Source organism: Lontra canadensis, unplaced genomic scaffold, assembly GCF_010015895.1.
Source record: "Lontra canadensis isolate GAN:19392208 unplaced genomic scaffold, GSC_riverotter_1.0 scaffold116, whole genome shotgun sequence".
Taxonomy (NCBI): domain Eukaryota; kingdom Metazoa; phylum Chordata; class Mammalia; order Carnivora; family Mustelidae; genus Lontra; species Lontra canadensis.
In genome coordinates this window covers 949,795-967,700 of record NW_022631110.1, presented here as the reverse complement: position 1 = coordinate 967,700, position 17,906 = coordinate 949,795, and the positions used below count along the sequence as shown (strand labels likewise).

At 41.0% G+C, this 17,906-nt stretch overlaps 1 protein-coding gene and 1 pseudogene across 2 annotated transcripts in view; one reads left to right on the top strand and one right to left on the bottom strand.

Annotated features, from left to right (window-relative positions):
* Nucleotides 1-17,906, bottom strand: part of TXLNG (taxilin gamma) — a 56,805-nt gene that overhangs the window by 25,800 nt on the left and 13,099 nt on the right. The gene's annotated exons all lie outside the window — the stretch shown is intronic.
* On the top strand, nt 11,908-13,251 carry LOC116857012 (annotated as a pseudogene).

Sequence of the window (17,906 nt, the reverse complement as noted above, 5' to 3'; positions counted from 1 at the left end):
TTTCCCTATAAAAATTCACCATTAAAATAGTATCTTAGAAATGAAATTATCCTGTTAGGGAACATTATTTATTCTGTTCTTATCCCTGATCAGACGGTAGAGCAGAGGTGGCTCACTAGCTGTTCAGCAAAAACCCTCGCTCCTCCAATACCCTCCAGCTGGTGCTGCTAGACAAATCCTCAGCCCGGGACTCCATTTCCCAGCCCCCTTGTATCTAAGTGGAACTCCCATGCAAAGTTCCCACCAATGGAATAGAAGATGAAATAATGACTGTCCCTTCTTCAACAAGACTTCCATTCTTAGAAGCATACATTCTTTCCCCACCATTTCTTCCCCACTCTGGCTGAATGCAGAGATCTCCCAGACTCTGAGAGACGGCACAGCTACAGGATAAAAGAATTAACAGTCTAGGCCCCTAAATCCCATGTACATACAAAGGCAGGCTGCCCTTCCTACAAAGAACTCCACACTGGACTATTAGATGAGCACAAAAATAAAGTTCTCTCAGGTTAAGCCACAGAAACTTGGGAGAATAATGGTTTAAGCAACTACCCCTGCCCAAACAAATGTGGATAGTGGCCATGGGAGTAAAAGCATTATTCTAGTATTTTATTCTCAAATCAGTAAAATTGACCTTACTCTCTCTCCTATCATAATGTTAACCCCATTTGTTTATGGGCTTCTTCCCCTTAACATGATGTGGCACAAATTTGAATTTTACGCATTCTATACATTCCCTCTCTGTATGAAAGACGGCCTCTTCCCTTTCTGAATAATACAATTGGTGGCAGGGGGGGGGGTGGGGGTCTAGTATCTTTCTTTTACCACAAGTGGACAAAGTTACTTTCCAAAGTTTATAGGAGAGCAGAGATTCATTATTTCAAGTTACAAGAGTACTTCCAACTGAAAAACTAAAACTGATTTAAAGTATCAAAGTAGCAGAGGAGACAGAGATTGTGGGAATGAGTCTTTATCTTTTATAGTCTAATGTTGATGAACCAGGTCCTATACTTCTGGAGGAACAAACTGGTATAGCCACTTTGAGAAACTCTCTGACAATACGGATACATTCCAACCCAAACCCTGCTCTTAGGATTTTACCCAAGTATGCACATATGTGCAGCCAAAGGCCAAGAATGTTTAAAGCAGGGCTATCTGTAATTGTCCCCAAATGGAATTAACCCAAATTTGTATCAAGAGAAGGGATACATTGTACTATGCTCATACCATCCAGCAACAAGAACTAACTACTGCTAGATGCAGTGATACCAATCAATTTAAGTCTCACAGACCAAACACCGTGAGGAAGGTGCCGAGGAATCCACACTGTAGGAAACCACTTACATGTAAAGTTCAGAATCAGGCAAGGCTAGGGGCACCTGGGGGTGGCTCAGTGGGTTAAGCCGCTGCCTTCAGCCCGGTTCATGATCCCAGAGTCCTGGGATAGAGCCTAGCATGGGCTCCCTGCTCAGCTGGGAGCCGGCTTCACCCTCTCCTCTCTACTGGTGCTCCCCAGATAGTTCTGTCTCTGCCTCTCTTTCTCAAATAAATAAATAAAATCTTCAAAAAAAAAAAAAAAATCTGGCAAGGCTAATCAGTTGTGCTGGATATCAACAGAGGGGTTAATACTGAGGGTAGGGTCTTCTGGGGTACTTGGCAATATTCTATTTCTTGAGCCAGATGGAGTCACATAGACGTTCACTTTATGAAAATTCATTAAGCCTAGGGGCGCCTGGGTGGCTCAGTGGGTTAAAGCCTCTGCCTTCGGCTCAGGTCATGATCCCAGGGTCCTGGGATGGAGCCCCGCATCGGGCTCTCTGCTCAGCGGGGAGCCTGCTTCCTCCTCTCTCTCTGCCTGCCTCCCTGCCTACTTGTAATCTCTGTCAAATAAATAAATAAAATCTTTAAAAAAAATTCATTGAGCCTAAACATTTATAATTTGTCTACTTTATTGAAGTTAAAACCTATTTCAGAAAAGTTTATTTTTAAAGTTGCAATTTATACATTATTCAAGAGTTATGAAGAACCAAAACAGAATATTTTCCTCAGGACAGAAAGATTAGCAATGTGTTGCTTTTCATGATACTGTTAAAATAATGTGCATACAATACTTTCATTTAAAAAAATTAATGCATTAAGGGGAAAAGGGTTGTCTATCTTCAGAGTTACTGTTTGATGCCACATTCTAAGCCTAAAAACTTAGAAATATTTAAAAGACTCTTAAATTCTCTCAAAAAACATTTAAAACTCACTTCCATATGCAATGCATTCTGTAGAATGAGATTTCACAAGTGTAATCAGCAGGTATTAAATTTATAAAATAGTCATGATGAAGTTTCAAAAATTCCAAAACAAACATCTTTTGTTAAATTCCTGCAGAAACTTCTTAAAGCCATGAATATGCCCAAATAACATACTACATAAGTATTAATTTCAAACTAAATGCAAAATTATCATTTATTGCTACATTATATATACAGCTACTAAGTTCCGCCTCTACTTTATATCAAATACTGAACTGCCATATACTACTGGGCACATGGATAATGTTAACAGCCCCCCTCTTTACAAAAGCAGTAGAGGCAAAACAATAAGTGCTATTAATATCTTTCCCAATTTTTATTTTATTATTTTTTAAATATTTTATTTGCAGGGATGGGGCAAGCGTGGGGAGGGGAAACAGGAAGAAGCAGACTCTCCCACTAAGCCTGGGAGCCCAATGAGGAGCTCAGTCACAGGACCCCAAGATCATGACCTGAGTGGAAAGCAGATGTTTAACTGACTGAGCCAACCAGGCACCCCTTCCCCAATTTTAAAAAAACTAATTTTTAAACCTTTCCCCTGAAAACCATTAGTATAAGAATGGGTTCACAGGGGCGCCTGGGTGGCTCAGTGGGTTAAGCCGCTGCCTTCAGCTCAGGTCATGATCTCAGGGTCCTGGGATCGAGCCCCGCATCGGGCTCTCTGCTCAGCGGGGAACCTGCTTCCTCCTCTCTCTCTGCCTGCCTCTCTGTCTGCTTGTGATCTCTCTCTGTCAAATAAACAAATAAAATCTTAAAAAAAAAAAAAAAAAGAATGGGTTCACAAAACCACAACGTTGTTGTTGTTGTTGTTGTTGTTTTAATTTTATTTATTTATTTGACAGAGAGAGAGAGAGAGAGATCACAAGTAGGCAGAAAGGCAGGCGGTGGGGGAGCAGGGGAAGCAGGGTCTGACCTGAGCCGAAGGCAGGGGCCCAACCCATTGAGCCACCCAGGTGTCCCGAACATTGGTTTTAAATACTGATTAAAGTCTGTTAAAAGATAATTAAAACGGAACATTGCTATCTCTAATACATGACAGAATTTCTCAGGAGTTGTAATGATGATAAAATCCACCTTATACCAGAAAATGTTTTGTCAAGACACACCAAAAATATAATGAGCAAGCAATCTGTTGGAAGAAGGGGGAGCCATCATTTAATTAATGGGTAATTTTTTTTTTAAGTTTTTAAAATTTACTTAATTGACAGAGAGAGAGATCACAAGTAGGCAGAGAGGCAGGCAGAGAGAGAGGAGGAAGCAGGTTCCCCGCTGAGCAGAGAGCCCGATGTGGGGCTCGATCCCAGGATCCTGAGACCATGACCTGAGCTGAAGGCAGAGGCTTAACCCACTGAGCCACCCAGGCGCCCTGGGTAATTTTCATTCAGGAAAACCTGAAGCCTCTCCTAGGATCAATTTTAATAAGAAAGGTACCTGAGAAATGGAATTTGTTAATTTCTCATTTTTCAGCTCTATTAGTGTTTTTCATAACCTTAATTGAGGTATAATTCACATGTAATTCACCAATTTGAAGTGTACACTCCACTGGTTTTTCGTATACTCACAGAGTTGTGGAACCATCACCACAATCAATCTTAGAATACTTTAGTCACCGGGACGCCTGGGTTAAGCCTCTGCCTTCGGCTCAGGTCATGATCCCAGCGTCCTGGGATGGAGTCCCACATGGGGCTCCCTGCTCAGCAGGGAGCCTGCTTCTCCCTCTGCCTCTGCCTGCCACTCTGTCTGCCTGTGCTCACTCTCTCTGACAAATAAATAAATAAAATCTTTTAAAAACAAAACAAAACAAAAGAATACTTTAGTCACCTCAGAAAGAAGCCTTCCCATTACCCCCAGCCCTAGGCAACTAACGTACTGTCTTTACAGATGTGGTTGTTCTGAGCAGTTCACCTAAACAGAAACAGATAATACGTGGCCTTTTGTGTTTGGCTTCCTTCACATAGCATGATTTCAAGGTTCATCCATGTTGTAGTATGTATCACTACTTCAGTTCTCTTTATTGTCAAATAATATTCCATAGTTTGGATATACCATGTTTTATTTATCCATTCATCAGTTGACAGGACATTTGGATTATTTCCAACTATTGGCTATTATAAATAAATCTGTTATGAACGTTAATGTACAAGCTTTTATGTAGACATATGTTTACATTTCTGCAGGGTATATACCTAGGAGTGGAACCGCTGGGTCATATGGTCACTCTGGTTAACCTTTTGGGGAACCGTGACACTATTTTTCTAAATGACTACACCACTTTATATTCCCACCAGCAGTGTGTTAGGTAGGGTTCCATTATTTATACATTCTCACCAACACTTGTTATCGTCGGTCCTTTTGATAATAGCCACTACAGTGTGAAGGTATCTCATCTAATGACTAATGATGTTGAGATTCTTTTCATGTGCCTATTGGTCATTTGTATACCTCCTCTGGAGAAATGTTTATTCACATCCTTTGCCCCCTTTCTAACTGGGTTATTTTCTTATTGAGTTCTAAGAGTTCTTTATATATGTCAGATACAAGTCCCTTATCAGATGTATGACTGGCAAGTATCTTCTATTACTGTTCTCTCAATTTTGGAGAAAAGGCACAATGTATTCACCTATTTCAAAATGTTATAAATTTAATTAAAAATCACTCTGGCTTTCAGATTATAGGCAGATAGGTCAATTTCAACTACCAAACACAGAAAAAAGATGAAGGACTAGAAAAGTCAAAATGTTTACATAACTCAAAACAGTAGCTGATGGCACTGAGCATAAATAAGGACCTGAATGCGTAGTATGAATAACCATCAAATCTCTTGCTGTCCTTCTATTTCATTGTTCTCTATTTTTTTTTAAAGATTTTATTTATTTATTTATTTGACAGACAGAGATCACAAGTAAGCAGAGAGGCAGAGAGAGGGAGAAGCAGGCTCCCTGCTGAGCAGAGAGCCCGATTCAGGGCTCAATTCCAGGACCTGAGATCATGACCCGAGCCGAAGGCAGAGGCTTTAACCCACTGAGCCACCCAGGTGCCCCATCATTGTTCTCTCTTTTTAGTTAATACTTCTTTTTGTCTTTTCGGACACTCCGCTCTTTGGCCTCTCAGCTCCTGTCACACACATTACATTAGCATCTATTTGGTATGCATATCCAACTAGACAGCAAAAGCTTATGCATAAAAGGTACTCAATTGCCAACTGATGGAGAACACATGGGCCAAAACGGTTGCTGAAAACAAGCCATGGAAAATATCTAAACATTACAAGTTAGAGGAAAATACCACTATGACTACTTTATCTTTAGAAGCAATACAGTATTACATTTCCTTTCTCTCCTGTACAACTAATTTTGATGTATTTTTCACATTTGCTAATGAAAGACTAACTTTGGCACTACAAAACCTTGGTTTATGAATAAGCCCAAGTCCAGCTGGACTCTTGAAATAGCAGGCCCCAATTTTTCTACTGTAAGGACTGTTTGTTCAAGAACCTTCTTGAGGCCCTGCACTGGGCCATGATATGAAGCAAATTCTTAAGTCAACAACTTTAAACGGTAAATTATATATATAAGCCCTTACCTCCTTAAGCAGAGACCTCTATATCACATGGCCAATACAACTTCCTATTCTGCTTTCTCTGATACCCATTCTGGATGCCTTTTCTTGGGTATTCATCTCCTGTATAACCAGCAGCAGTTAGCATTTATGCAGCAAATACTACATCCCGGCACAACTGTAAGCACTTTCTTATATTAACTAATTTAATCCTCACAATAATGTCACAAGATAGGTATTATTATTATTTTAAGATTTTATTTATTTGACAGAGACATCCAGAGAGGGAACACAAGCAGGCTCCCCACTGAGCAAGGAGCCCTCTGCGGGACTCGATCATGACCCAAGCCAAAGGCAGACGTCCAACAACTGAGCCACCCAGGTACCCCCGAACATATGTAAATTTTATTAAAATTTCTACACAAAGTCATTTAAGTTAAAAAAAAATGCTTAATTTTATTTTTAATTTTTGAGAGAGAGTGTGTGCACTCGGGGCGGGCAGCGGCGGGGGTGGGGGGGCAGAGGGAGAGGAAGAGAAAGAATCCCAAGCAAGCTCCATGCCCAGCGCAGAGCCCAGACATGGCGCTCCATCCCATGACCCCGAGATCATGACCCGAGCTGAAATCAAGAGTAGGATGCTCAATTGACTGAGCTACCCAGGGGGCCCCAAAATTAATTTATTATTTTACCACAAATGCATAATCAAATGAAATAAAGAATGTTAAGACCCACAACCCAACAAAAATGGGCAAACAATACAAAGCAAGAAATCATAGAAAATACAAGCGGCTAGCAAACATATGCTTAACTTTATTCACAATAAGAGAAGTGCAACTTAAAACTATCAGATACCATTATTCACATCAAAAACTTTGACCACACAGTGTGGGAAAGGGTGTGGGGTACTCGCAAGCATTCCTGGTTGGGGAACAAATTGGTTTAACTACTAAGGAGTCTAATTCAGGGCAGAGACTGTGTGGAAAGGGGTGCAAAGGAACTTTCCAGGATGATGGGAATGTTCTATAACTTGATTAGGGTTTGGGTTACAAAGCTGCATGCATTTGTTAAAACTCAGCATGTACACACTTAAAGTGGCTTCATGGGTGAAAGGACCAACAGATGGATAGATAAATGAAAAGGTATGGTAGTGGAGAATCTAGGTGGTGGCAATATGGATGTTAGTATCAAATTCTTTCAACTTTATGTTTAAAAAATTTCCACAATAAGGGGCACCTGAGTGGCTCAGTGGGCTAAGCCTCTGCCTTTGGCTCAGGTCATGGTCTCGGGGTCCTGGGATCGAGCCCCACATAGGGCTCTCTGCTCAGCAGGGAGCCTGCCTCTCTGCCCACTTGTGATCTCTGTCAAATAAATAAAAATCTTTAAAATGTTGGGAAAAAAATCACGCCACATAGCTTCAATCCCCCAAACTCCTTTCTTATTAATTTCTTCTACAAACAAGTACATCTATGAAATTATATATATGACATTTATGTAGCAATATTTGTAGTAACAACAACAAAAAAAAATCAGAAATACCCTAAATGTCCATTAATAATGAACTAGATGGTAATAACTTTGTATGGTGAGAGATGACAAACTGGTATTTTGTGGTATTACACTAATGTAATACTGCATGTGAACTGTACTTCAATTAAAATAAATAATAAAACTACATACCCCCCAAAACCAAAATAACGGACTGGAGAGATCAACTGTGGTACATCCATATTACAGAGTACTATAGCACCTATTAAAAAATAAGGTAGATGGAGAATTACTGATCTGTAAGGGTAAGTTGAAAGGGGATAAAGAAAAATGCCCAACAGCATGTACTGCATGCCATGATTTGTGTGTGTGTGTGTGTGTGTGTGTGTGTGTGTGTGGCTGTGTAAGTTTATGAGTGGGAATCATATACAATCTCTGGAAGGATACAAAAAAAACACACTAATGGAGAGAAACCGGAAGTGGTGGGGGAGGAGGGGGACACCAAGCTTTCACAGCATGCCTGTTTTCATCTTTTAAGTTAGGGACCATGAGTTACCTTCATAACACCTCCCTGCCTGGCAGGAAGCCTGCTTCTCCCTCTCCTACTCCCCCTGCTTGTATTCCTTTCTCACTGTTCCTCTGTCAAATAAATACATAAAATCTTAAAAAAAAAAAAAATCCAATCTCAAATGAAAATGAAATGGACAATAAGTCATTTCAAGATAAATTTCTATTTGAACTTTTCCCTGAAAATCATAAAACAAGCTATCACATTTTCATTTTTTCATGAGTCTATAGTCAGGAGCAGCACACAATAGCTGTTACAGCTTGAAAGACACGACGGAGAGTAGGTCATTCAGCCACAGCAGTGTTTACTAGAGCCCTAAACCCCAACAATCCTCCACCCCATTCACTCCCCTTCTGTCAAAGGATACATTTCTCAACCTTCCTCCCATTGTCTAAATACTTAGAGCTAAGAGGATTTCTTAAGTGAAGAACAGACGCCTTCAAAATGGATAGCCACCAGTTCAGCAACCATTAAGTGTAGGAGCAAACAGCTATTATAAAGTTTTGCGAACATGAATACACTGTATTCATCTACTACTTGTAATAGCTTTTCCAACATGTTTGAAACTGAGATAGCATAGGAATTAAAAACCTAAAGAAAGGGGCACCTGGGTGGCTCAGTTAAGCGGCTGCCTTTGGCTCAGGTCATGGTCCCAGGGACCTGGGATCGAGCCCCAGATTGAGCTCCCTGCTCAGTGGAAAGCCTGTTTCTCCCTCCCCCTCTGCCTGCCACTCCCCTTGCTGTGCGCGCACCCACGCGCGCTCTCTCTCTCTCTTTCAAATAAATAAATGAAATCCTTAAAAAGAAAAAAAAAAAAAAACTAAAGAAAAAACTATTTAAATAAGTTCTTTCCTTTCTAATCCGTAGATAAAGATGAACAATTTTAAAGTTTAAAACTTCCAGTTACACTCTTTCAAATAATACTGAAGCTAAAGAGCCATATTTCTTTGGCTTATTTTCTTTAAACGGCTTAAATGTTTTTAGTAATGACTCTTCTTTTACTAACACTCATCTAAATAAAAACAAAAAAAGCCAACGCCCACATCCACTTCCTAATTACTTCAACTACCATCTGCTTAAATGAGATCAAATGTCTTCAACTAGTGCCAGGCATGTGTTCAAAGCAGAAATAATTCAAACCCTGCCACTGAAGGCTAGGGTGGCCCTTCAGAGGAAGCAGGTGGGAAAGACTGTGCACATTTATGCATTTTCCTGAGGAGGAGCTGTACCTTGCCTTGGGTTCCCAGATAGTCCTGAAAAATTTTTATCAAGTAGGTGAAGAGAACCTTCACAACCTGCAGGTCCCTTTATAACCCCCATTTAACCTTCCCCTTGGAGAGGTTGGTCTTATTGTTCCCAGATAAGGCAAATGAAACTTACTGAGTTGAAGTAACTTGCCCACGATCATATTAAGTCAGCAAAAGGAACTCACAAAATTCAAAACCAGGTCTGTCAAACTCAAGAGCCTAGGTTTTCTTCATTACACAACTCCCCTCACACTTCATACATTAGCCTTGAAAAATCAAAGGTCAAACAGATCTCTTGTGCAGTTAAAAAATAAACCTAAGAAGTTAAATGATGTCTAAAAATATATAGCATGCTAGATATACAAGGATGAAATAGGAAAACACTAGGAAAGAGCTTTAAATTTTTAGCAGTGATGAACTCTGGAATTTATAGAAGTGAGACAGGACTAATTTGGGGGTAGGGCGCTCTTTAAATAATTTAAGTGATTTTTTTTAAGGTATTGAAGTTGTTATGGTTTTACTTTTTTAGCCCAACTTGGGGCTTGAACTCATGACCCTGAGATCAAGACCTGAGGAGAAATCAAGAGTCAGATGCTTAACTGACAGAGCCACCCAGGCACCCCTACTTTTTTGTGTCTTAGGATAAACTGAATTAGCTCTAAAAATCCCTTCAACCTATGTTTCTAATAACTTGCCCTAAGAGTTGTCAACTACCAAACAGGAATGTGATGACAAGAGTGCATGCTTGACAGACCCAGTGGGGGCCAGAGAAGGAAGAACCACCCAAGGAAATACTGAAAGATACCAAAAATACTCGATCTCTCAAGACATCAGCTATCAGCCTTAGTTGATTTTTTAAAAATATGAACCTCCCTCCTAAACGTATCCAGTATTTTGAGAAGCTTTTACATTTCCAAATATAAATTTTACAAACTTATTATAACATTTACATTTTCATGTGCTTTTTAATTTTTTTAAATAGGTGGATGGAGTTGGTGGGGATTTCATGTACTTGGTGGGGGTTTCATATACTTTTTAAATCAGAAAAGTGACTCTAGCTGTATATAAATCATTTAAAATAGTTTATATACTAAAGCTATTTTAGTCTTTCAAAGAATTATTCTGGATAGCAAACTTTTCCACACAGTTAACACTGCATCAATCATTCATCTCAAAATTCTGTTTTAAACATTTTGGACCAAAGCCTTTAAAATATATATTATATAACCTGATGCCTCCTTAAATAGTAGTCTGTTTCACTGTGTTAGAACAAAGGAATGAAATGAAATGAAAGGATTTTAATTTTTAACAGATAAAATGACATATTACTGTGCACTAGAATATAATTAGATTCTAGAGTCCATCTCTACAATATGCCTGTACTCCTTTCTGGGGGGTGAGGAGGAACAGAAGGAGAGGGAGAGAGTCTTAAGCAGCCTCCACGCTGATCTCATGATCCTGAGATCATGACCCGAGCTGAAGCCAAGAGTCGGATGCTTAACCCACTGCGACACCCAGGTGCATCCCCCATATTCTTTACGATAATAAACTCTTAATATCTCAAAATATGAACTCCCACAGATGAAACCTTATTTTTATTTCAAGCATGAAATACTTGTCAGAGGCTTCCTAATTATATAGCACTGTCTTCCAAAACAGACCATGCAGACCCATATATGGGAATTCACTATATTAAAAATGATGTCATTTCGGGGTGCCTGGGTGGCTCAGTGGGTTAAGCCTCTGCCTTCGGCTCAGGTCATGGTCTCAGGGTCCTGGGATCGAGCCCCGCATCCGGCTCTCTGCTCAGCGGGGAGCCTGCTTCCCCCTCTCTCGCTGCCTGCCGCTCTGCCTACTTGTGATCTGTCAAATAAATAAATAAAATCATTTCAAATTGGTAAAGGAGATAAATAATTTAAGGTATCTCCCAAACCATATGGGAGAAAAAGAGTGATACCCTGTAGCATCCCTCCAGATGTACCAGGACTGAAAAACAGAAAATGAAAACCACAAAGAACTAGAAGTCCTAAGTAAAATTTTCTTCATAACCTTGGCATGGGAAAGAACTAAGTAAACCAAGAAGCACAGAAGATGTTTTTTTTAAAGGAGAGGAAGATCAATTTGGACCAGCTTCAAAAGGCCGGATTTGTACGGGCTTCAAATGAGGCAGAGACCCATTTGCAAGGGTTTGTGAACAAGCAGATCACAGTTACAGAACATGTTTAACCTCACTCATAATAACAGAAATACGCATGAAAACATAAATCATCTTTAACCTACCAGATGTAAAAAGGTTGATTTAAAAAGAACAGAACAAACCTTACTGTGAGCAAACAAGTCCCTCAGTACAGTCCTGGGAGTCTAAACTGGTAGAGCAGCAGTTTTGCAGGGGTATGTAGCAGTACCAATGTCTGAGTACACATTCACTTTTATGCAGCAAGTCCACCACTAGTTTATTCTGAAGATACTTTCACTCAAGGGCAAAGGCTATTCACCAAACTACTGACCGTTAGCACACAAAACCACCTAAATATCTACAAATAAGGAACTGCTTAAGTAAATAATGCTCATCCATACAAGGTAAAACTGCAGCGATTCGAAAGAATAATGCAGATCCGCGTCAATATGGACAGATCTCCAAGGTATAATTAAGTAGGGAAAAATACAAACATCTAGTGCAGGATGAACATCTCAGTATAAATTAAAAATTTAGGCTCTACAACTGGGGACGCTTGCTGCTCTCGGCGCTGGGCCAGCTTCCTTCAAAATGTCTACTGTTCACGAAATTCTCTGCAAGCTCAGCTTGGAGGGTGATCACTCCATACCCCCAAGTGCATATGGGTCGTTCAAAGCATACACCAATTTTGATGCTGAGCGTGATGCTCTGAACATTGAAACGGCCATCAAGACCAAAGGTGTCGATGAGGTCACCATTGTCAACATTTTGACCAACCGCAGCAATGAACAGGAACGGGATATTGCCTTCGCCTACCAGAGAAGGACCAAAAAAGAACTTGCATCAGCGCTGAAATCAGCCTTGTCCGGCCACCTGGAGGCAGTGATTTTTGGGCCTATTAAAAACACCTGCTCAGTATGACGCTTCTGAGCTGAAAGCCTCCATGAAGGGACTGGGGACTGATGAGGACTCCTTCATTGAGATCATCTGCTCAAGGTCCAACCAAGAGCTTCAGGAAATTAACAGAGTCTACAAGGAAATGTACAAGACTGATCTGGAGAAGGACATCATTTCTGACACATCTGGTGACTTCCGCAAGCTGATGGTTGCCCTTGCCAAGGGTAGAAGAGCAGAGGATGGCTCTGTCATTGATTATGAACTGATTGACCAAGATGCCCGGGATCTCTATGATGCCAGAGTGAACAGGAAAGGAACTGATGTACCCAAGAGGATCAGCATCATGACTGAGCGGAGTGTGTGTCACCTCCAGAAAGTATTTGATAGGTACAAGAGCTACAGCCCTTATGACATGTTGGAGGGCATCAAGAAGGAGGTCAAAGGAGACCTGGAAAATGCTTTCCTAAACCTGGTCCAGTGTATTCAGAATAAGCCCTGTATTTTGCTGACCGGCTGTACGGCTCCATGAAGGGCAAGGGGACTCGTGATAAAGTTCTGATAAGAATCATGGTCTCTCGCAGTGAAGTGGACATGTTGAAAATTAGGTCTGAATTCAAGAGAAAGTATGGCAAGTCCCTGTATTACTACATCCAGCAAGACACGAAGGGCGACTACCAGAAAGCGTTGCTGTACCTGTGTGGTGGGGATGACTGAGGCCCACACGCTTAAGCATCCAGGAGTGGTGCTCCTTTGTTTCCAGCTAACAATTCTAGAAAATAGCTTATGACTAATAGTCCCCTTGTGCCCGTCCCCACAGGGATGGCATTAGTATCACCCGCTCCCCATCCTTATTGCAGTTGCCTAAGCATTGCCTACCTCTCATGTCTAGTCTCTCCTTTTAGCCAAAGAAATGAACATTCCAAGGAGTTGGAAGTGAAATCTATGATGTGAAACACTTTGCCTCTTGTGTACTGTGTCATAAACAGATGAATAAACTGAATTTTTACTTTAAAAAAACAATTTATTCATAGGGGAGCCTGGGTGGCTCAGCAGTTAAGCGTCTGCCTTCGGCTCGGGTCACGACCCTGGGGTCCTGGATGGAGCCCCCCCCCCCCGCCCCCGATTGGGCTCCTTGCTCAGTGAGGAGCCTGCTTCTCCCTCTCTCTCTGCTTGCACTTTCTCTTTCTCTGTGTCAAATAAATAAATAATATCTTTTTCAAAAAATGTATCCATATTTAAGGCAGTATATTAGAAAATATTTTTCTGAGAATACCCTCAAAATTGTTCACCATAACAGATGGGCCTAGAAGCTGGAAATGAACAGAGACTTACTTTTAATTTTATACTTTTGGATGTGAATGTATTACTTTCATTAAAAAAAAAAAACAAAAAAACAACTTTGGGGGAGGCGCCTGAGTGGCTCAGTTGTTGGGCTTCTGTCTGCCTTCGGCTCAGGTCGTGATCCCAGGGTCCTGAGATGGAGCCCCACATTGGGCTCCCTGCTCAGTGGGAAGCCTGCATCTCCCTCTCCCACTACCCCCTACTCTCCCTGCTTGTCTTCCATCTTTCTCTCTCCCTGTCAAATAAATAAGTTTTTTAAAAAACAAAACAAAAAAACCTTTGAAGTTGATTGATTTATACTTTAGTTATTTTGGGAGTGATATCACAGTATATGGTGATCCTTTTGCCCTTCCCCACACTCAAATGTTCTCTCTCCCTCTCTCTCTCTAAATAAATCTTTAAAAAATAAAATAAAAACTCTCAACAAAGTGGAGGCAGAAAGAACATACCTCAACATAATAAAGGCCATACATGACAAGCCCACAGCAAACAACATACTGAACAGTGAAAAGCTGGAAGCTTCTCTAACAGGAACAAGACAAGAATGACCACCTTCACCACATTTATTCAACACAGTATTGAAAATCCTAGCCACAGCAGTAGGCAAGATAAAGAAAATAAAATGCATCCAATTAACAAACAGGCACCCAAAATTGTCAGTATTTGCAGATGATATAATTCTACACACAGAAAACCCTAAAGAGGGGTGCCTGGGTGGCTCAGTGGATTAAGCCTCTGCCTTCGGCTCAGGTCATGATCTCAGGGTCCTGTGATTGAGTCCCACATCGGGCTCTCTGCTTAGCGGGGAGCCTGCTTCCTCCTCTCTCTCTGCCTGCTTCTCCCTCACCCTCTGCTTGCCATTCCCCCTGCTTGTGCTCGTTCCCTCTGTCAAATAAATAAATAAAATCTTTAAATAAATAAATAAAAATAAAAAGCTTCTGCACAGTGAAGGAAACCATCAGTAAAATTAAAAGTCAGCCTTTATATATTTATTTAAGATTTTATTTATTTATTTGACAGAGAGAGATCACAAGTAGGCAGAGAGGCAGGCAGAGGGGAAGGGAGGAAGCAGGCACCCAGCTGAGCAGAGAGCCCGATGTGGGGCTCGACCCCAGGACCCTGATCATGACCTGAGCTGAAGGCAGAGGCTTAACCCACTGAGCCACCCAGGCACCCAAAAGGCAGCCTTCTGAGTGACAGAAGATATTTGCAAATCATATATTCAGTAGGGGCTAATATCCAAAATACATAAAGAACTCATACAACTCAATAATAAAAAAAGAAACAATCTGATTAAAAATGGGCAAAGGAGGAGCACCCGGGTGGTGCAGTAGGTTAAGTGTCTGACTCTTGGTTTCGGTTCAGGTCATGATCTCAGTGTCATGAGATCAAGCCCCATGTTGGGCTCATGCTCAGTGTGGAGTCTGCTTAAGATTTTCTCTCCCACGGCACCTGGGTAGCTCAGTCGTTAAGCATCTGCCTTTGGCTCAGGTCAGGATCCCAGGGTCCTGGGATCCAGCCCTGCATCCAGCTCCCTGCTCAGTGGAGAGCCTGCTTCTCCCTCTCCATCTGCCCATCCGCACAGCTTGTGCACACACGTGCTCTCTCTCAAAGAAGTAAAATCTTAAAAAAAAAAAAAAAAAATTATTTCTCCCTCTCCATCTGCCCCTACCCCCTGCATGAGCACGTGCACTCTCTCTCAAATAAATCAATCTTCAAAAAAAAAAAAATGGGCAGGGACACTTAGGTGGCTCAGTCGGTTAAACGTCTGCCTTTGGTTCAGGTCATGATCCCGGGTCCTGGAATCCAGTCCTGCATTAGGCACCTTGCTCAGCAGGGAGCCTGCTTCTCCCTCTGCCGCTGCCTGCCACTCTCCCTGCTTGTGCTCTCTGACAAATAAACAAAATCCTAAAAAAAAAAAAAAAAATGGGCAGAAGATCTAAATACACATTTTTTTTAAAGATTTTATTTATTTATTTGACAGAGAGAGATTACAAGTAGACAGAGAGGCAGGCAGAGAGAGAGGGGGAAGCAGGCTCCCTGCTGAGCAGAGAGCCCAATGCGGGACTCGATCCCAGGACCCTGAGATCATGACCTGAGCTGAAGGCAGCGGCTTAACCCACTGAGCCACCCAGGCGCCCGATCTAAATACACATTTTTCCAAAGACATACAGATGGCCAACAGGTATATAAAAAGATGCTCAATGTCACTCATCATTAGGAGACTGCAAATTAAAACCACAATGAGGTATAATCTCATACCTGTCAGAATGACTATTAGCAAAAAGACAACGGGACACCTAGGTGGCTCAGTAGGTTAAGAGTCTACCTTTGGGGGGCGCCTGGGTGGCTCAGTGGTTAAAGCCTCTGCCTTCGGCTCAGGTCATGATCTCAGGGTCCTGGGATCGAGTCCCGCATCGGGCTCTCTGCTCAGCAGGGAGCCTGCCTCCTCCTCCTCTCTCTCTCTGCCTGCCTCTCTGCCTACTTGTGATCTGTCTGTCAAATAAATTAAAAAAAAAATCTTTAAAAAAAAAAAAAAAAAAAGAATCTACCTTCGGCTCAGGTCATGCTCTTGGGGTCCTGGGATTGAGCTCCAAATTGGGCTCCCTGCTCAGTGGGGAGTCTGTTTGTCCCTGTCCCTCTATTCATGCTTACTCTAATAAATAAAATCTTAACAACAACAACAAGAATTAATAAGTGGGGGCGCCTGGGTGGCCCAGTCATTAATCATCTGCCTTCAGCTTAGGTCATCATCCCATGGTTCTAGAATTGAGCCCCACATCAGGCTCCCTGCTCAGCAGGAAGCCTGTTTCTCCCTCTCCCACTTACCCTGCTTATATTCCTTCTCTCGCTCTCTCGGTGTCAAATAAATAAATAAAATCTTAGAAAAAAAGAAAGGAAGAAGTGTTCGAAAGGTTACAGAAAAAAAGGGAACCCTTGTGTACAGTAGGAACGTAAATTGGTGCAGCTTCTATGAATACCAGTATGGAGGCTCCTTAAAAAGTTAAAAATACAACTACCACATGATCCAGCTATTTCAATTCTGGGTATTTATCTGAAGAAAATGAAAATATAAATTTGAAAAGATATAGGCATCCCTGTGTTCACTGCAGCATTACTTACAATAGCCAAGATATGGAAACAATCTAAGTATCCATCGTGGATGAATGGATAAGGAAGATGTGGTGTATATACACTATGGAGTATTACTCAGCCATAAAAAAGAACAAAATCTTGCCATTTGCAACAACAGGGATGGACCTAGAGGTATTATGCTAAGCAAAATAAGTCAGACAGACATAGACAAATATCACAGGATTTTAATTTTATGTGGAATCTAAAAAAACAAAACTCACAGATGCAGGGAATAGGTGGTTATTAGAAAGGAAGGGGGTTGGAGGTGGGCTAAAGGAGGTCAATCATATGGTGATGGATGATAAATAGACTTATTGTAGCAATCACTTTGTAGTGTATACAAATACTGAATTATTATAATGTATATCTGAAACTAATATAATGTGATATTTCCAATTTTACCTCAATTAAAATAAACTGAGAAAAAAAAACAGCCTAGTGTTTGAGATACATGGAATTTACAAAAGAGGGTTAACATAGTATATCTAAGACTAAGTTCTGAGTAAAGGGAGGAAGGAAAACACAGAACATCTACTAATTGCTATGTGCTAGACTTTTTAAATACATTATGTAGGTTAGCCTTAGAATTCTAAGACAGTGAGAATGTACTCTATTATACAGATAAACTAAGGAACAAAGTAGGAAGTAAGAGGGAAAAAGTCCATTATTTGAGACCTACATTTATTGAGCGTGGTATGGAGATAATGCTTCTATGGGGGATGTCCTAAAGAATCACATCTGAAGGTAAGAATCATGACATGGGGTTCCTGGATGGCTCAGCCAGTTGTGTCTGCTTTAGGCTCAGGTCATGATCCCAGGGACCGGGGATGTAGCCCCACACTGGGCTTTCTGCTCAGCAGGGAGCCTGCTTCCCCCTTTCTGTCTGCCTGCCACTTGTGATCTCTCTCAAATAAATAAATAAAATCTTTTTAAAAAAAAAGTTCTTTCAAACCTTTAGCAAATAAAACCTAACTTTATATTGGCCATTAGGAATTAAATGTAAAAATATTCTGGTTGCTAGGATTACTGAATTGCTCCATTAGCAAGATAAAGCAGTTGAGTCAGTAATAATTGGGATTCCACATTCCTAGAACAAGGTTTAGGAACAGGGCCAAGAAAAGTAAGCCTATTCTCTTCTGAGAGAATGGTCTTGGGAAACATGAAACAAGGAAAAACAGAGCCCACCTCTGAGACAA